This window comes from Dermacentor silvarum, chromosome 3 (assembly GCF_013339745.2).
Source record: "Dermacentor silvarum isolate Dsil-2018 chromosome 3, BIME_Dsil_1.4, whole genome shotgun sequence".
NCBI lineage: Eukaryota > Metazoa > Arthropoda > Arachnida > Ixodida > Ixodidae > Dermacentor > Dermacentor silvarum.
Window position 1 is genome coordinate 124,290,107 of NC_051156.1, and position 4,609 is coordinate 124,294,715.

General features: G+C 54.3%; 1 pseudogene; it reads left to right on the forward strand.

Annotated features, from left to right (window-relative positions):
* The first annotated feature begins 3,080 nt into the window (after positions 1–3,080).
* Positions 3,081–4,314, forward strand: LOC125944338 (uncharacterized; annotated as a pseudogene).
* The last annotated feature ends 295 nt before the right edge of the window (positions 4,315–4,609 follow it).

Consider the following 4,609-nt stretch of genomic DNA (forward strand, 5'->3'; position numbering starts at 1 on the left):
GAACATCTTCTATGTAGCTTGTAAACGTCTCCTCCCTGCGTTGGACTAGACTGCGCAAGCGCTGTTCCGCGCGAAGCCGGTGCACGACGGCACGACCGAAGACCTCCGCGACGGCTGCCGTGAAGGTCGACCAGTTCGTGATTTCGGTTTCATGGTTTTTGAACCAGAGGCCGGCTGCATTAGTGATGTAAAAGTGAACGTTCGTGAACTTGGCTCGGTCATCCCATTTGTTACACGAGCTCACTCGTTCATACTCGACGATCCAATCCTCGACGTCCTGGTATTCGGTGCCGCTAAATATAGGTGCGTCGCGTAGTCGGGGCACGCCAGCACAGTGGATTGTCGTTGGCACGGGAGCAGCTTGCGATGGGCCAGGATCAGTAATGGTGAAAGCTGATGGTAGCGTCCGGCTGCGAAGTTCCACGATGAACAGCACCCAGCACCTTCACCACTTAAAATGGGGTTCAGGCCTTCAAGCAGGCCTGAACGTGGCGTTGCAGAAGGCTATTCGAAAGGCAGGTCGGGTTACTGGCGAGCGCGAGCTGCAGCGTCAACAACAACCACACTCATCTTCGTCTTCTTTTTCCAGACATCGAAGCGCAGTCATTCGCCTTCAGTAATATATATATATATATATATATATATATATCTTGGCAAAGCCGCGGAGCTCCTATTGGTCTAATTGTCGTATTAGCAGCTTATATATATTGTAACAACTATATTGCCGAAGGAATGTGCCAGTGGGGACGAGGTTGAAGTTGCGCGGGCTTTTAGGTTACGCGTGGAGACGAAGAAGATGTTGTTGGTTTTTGTTGACGAATGATAAGGTGTCTGTGTTGGTGCTGCTCCGCGTCCTCGTCAATCCCACATCATTACAATGGTGGCGGTGCTGGGTATTCTCCATCCTTCATGCTTGGCACCCCTTCGCGGAGCCAACGATCGAGCCCGGAATCGCCATTGCACGTCGAAACACCGGTCCACCGGTTGAGTCGCCACCTACTAGGCCTAGCGCCCGAGTCCGGTCGCCTGCAAGAAACCCCAAGAAATTGTTTGCCGCCTGCAACTACCATGGCCACCGCGGCTCCAACGCAAGTAACCCTGCAGAACCCTATGGTTCCGGAGAGCTTTCTTGGTGATGCCTTTGAAGACGTCCAAGATTGGCTAGACCAGTTCGAGCGCGTCGCTAAGTACGACGATATGACCAGCTCGGCGGACAAACTCTCGAGCGTCTATTTCTACCTGAAGAACAATGCTCGTACGTGGTACGTCAACCGGGACACAAGCTTTGCCACCTGGGACGACTTCTGCACACAGCTGCTGGATACTTTTACAAGCATCGACAGGGGGGACAATGCGCAGCGTCTACTTGAAATGTTGCTATGTTCTCAGAAGATATGACCCGTCTTTTCCGTAGACAGACCCTCACATGCCAGAAGAGCGAAAGCTGCGGTATCTCTTGCGGGGAGTGAAAGAACAACTGTTTGCCGGCCTTGTGAGAAATCCACCGACAACAGTGGCGGAGTTCACAAGAGGCCACAGCCATTGAACGGGCCCTACATCAACGATACCGCCAGCATGACATGAGTAACTCGGCCGCGAACACTTCCGTACTGGCTGCGAGGAACGGCCAGCCTCTGCGTGAAGTTATCCGAGAGGTTGTGCGAGAAGAGCATCGGCAGCTCGGATTTGTTAGTACGGGTACGGAACCGGCGCTAGCGGTGTGTTTCGTGGCTGATGTAGTCCGGGAAGAAGTCCGGCAAGCTTTTTCATCGCCAGACTGTGGTAACGCACCGCGGCGCCTTACTTATGCGGAGGCTGTTCACCGTCCAGTCAACGCAACATCGACGTCGTTGACACCCACAACTAGACCATCACCTACGCCACAAACAGATCCGATATTGTCACCCCCGTCGACTCTACCGACCTCGCCGATCACGCCACCGCAAACAATGCCGTATCTTCGACATACGCAGTCCAATCCTTGGCTCCTTGGAGAGTTGCCACCGAACTATCAGCATAACAGACGTGTCCAGCATATCAGCATGACAAGCTGGACACGTCTATCGAGTTTGCCACAAATGGAACAACTCTCGCGCCGCCCAATACCCAAGCTTTCCTGCTAACAACGCCTATTCTCCATATGACGGTCGACGCGCCTACGACGCTCCTGTGAACGTCCAGCCGCAAAATGCGATGACTCCCCGATCACGTTCTCCTTCGCCATCGTCCGTGCGCTACAATTCACCGACTCGTCGCAGTTTTGCCGACGTCACTAGGGGCAGGTCCCCTAGCCCGCGACGGGGAAACTAGACGCAGCGACCTGCGAGGGTGAGGTTGCCAGTATTTGAAGTTCTCCATATCCCCTATTATCAACGTACGACGATGTAAAGACTCCGACGAATGCAACGACGAATACAGCGAAGACAGCGAATGCAACGACGAATACGACGGACTCAACTACAAAAGACCTAACTGACGTCCTGAGCGCCGACCTCATCGTTTGCATTGACGGCCACCAAGCAGCCGCTCTTGCTGACTCTGGCTCCAATTTTTCAATCATAAGCTTACAGCTCGCCGACAAACTAAGAGGAAGGTGAAGACGCGATGGCACGGACCCAACATAAGAACCGCCGGAGGTTAGTTGATGACACCTGTCGGGAAATGCACAGCCCGACTCTTAATCGCCGGTTCAACCTTCGTCGCCACCCTCGTCATTCTTTCTGAGTGTTGCAAGGACCTTATATTGGGGATGGATTTCCTGCGTGAGTACGGCGCCGTGATTAACATCCGCGACAGAAGCGTCACGTGTGGGGATGCGCGACTCTCACGCGTCCCCTGATGTTGTTTTCCCCGCATGTCTCCTGTAGTCCGGCTTCTCTTCGTGGCTAAGCCCCGGCGGCAACACTCCTATTGCTAGTAGGTACAGCGTTTGACCGCTGCCGCCACGCTGCGCCGCTCGCGCGTACCGCGTTTCTAGGTGGTTTCTTTCGCCGAGGGCGCTCGAACGCAATCATATGGTTCGCATGAACGCAACCCTTGGAAGCGTGGGTGTGTGGCTGACGTAGTCGCCTTTGGACACGGACGCGTTCGGACGCAAGATGTCGAGCTCTGCAAAAGCGGGTTCAGCGGCCGCGTCTGGCCGTGGTAACAGGTCTTCTGTCGCCCCACCGGGTTATCGGTATGTACTACCGACTTTGCCATCAGGAGAAACTATGAAGGAGTGTTTGTTTTTACACTGTGACGTGACCGGGAGACCATACCGCCTCGAAGACTTCCGTGACCCGCTGCAAGAGCTGGGTGCTACTGAAAGACGTGACTGGTATAGGGCCCTTCCAAATGACGCATGTGTGGCTGATCAAGCTAAGAACGCCAGAGGCAAAGGAAGTACTGGTTAACGCGGGTGGCTTGGAGGTCAAAGGGCGTTTTTGCGCCGTCATTGACCCTGTACAGCAATACATCACACTCAAAGTGCACTGGGTGCCATTCCACGTTACCGGGGAAGCACTGAAGAGGACTTTCGACCACTATGGCGAAGTGAAAGAAGTACGACAAGAGGATTGGAAGGTGAGAGGTTTTGAACAAGCCGAGTCCACTACGCGTATTGTGCGGATGACGCTCTGAGAGGATTTAACACCGGACGCTTTGCCCCATTTGTTCAAGATCTTTGGTGGTTCAGTGCTCGTCGTCGTTCCCGGCAGAGCTCCAATTTGCCTTCGTTGTCGACGCAAAGGACACATTAGGCGAGACTGCAGAGTGCCAAGATGTGCTCAGTGCCGGGAAATCGGCCATGAAGCACAAGACTGTGTGCGTACATATGCAAGAGTTACTGGCAGCAAGCAACATGAAGACGAGGGTCTCGAATTGATGGAGGAAGAAGTAACGGAGAAGCTGACAGCGTCCTTAGAAACGCAGGCTGAACAGGTGGCTAGTGACGCGGAAAAGGTGGCAACGCCATCCGCATCGACACAGGACGACACTGCAGGAAGAAAGCAGAGGCAAAGAAGAATGCAGGAAGAAGTGAGGACACCTCCTGCACCCGAAGACGCGGATCATGGGCGTGACGGGTTTAACGTGGAGATGGTCGCGGAGCCAGACACACCATATGAGACGCCTGATGAGACGGCCATTGAGGAGCCGGCTACACCTTCCAAACGGCATCGACGTGATGCTCCAGATGAGGAGACGCAGGGGGAAGGTGTTCAACGCCTGGAGCCGCAGTGGATGGAGGTCCGGTCGACCTGGGCCAAGAAAGGAAAGTACGCCCCAGCACAAAGGTCAGCGTCGCTCACCCGAGAAGGGGAGGCGACGCAGTGACCAACGCGACTGGCGTCGCGGGTGCCCGTTCAAGCTGTCGTGCCGACAGGGACGCTCAGTTTGTGAAAGTTGCTAAATGCTGGACGCCTTGCCGTTGTTTTGCTCTTGCTATTTGAAATGGCTATGTCGCTAGCTCCATTGCGCGTGGGAACGCTCAACGTTAGAGGTCTCAAGGCGAGACGCTGACAGCGTCAGCTCCGACGCGTAATAGACAGTTTTAGTTTAGCGTTTGCAAGCAAACGTAAACGCATTACGTACGTAAAAAATAGCGTCGTCATCACTGCGCATGCTCTGA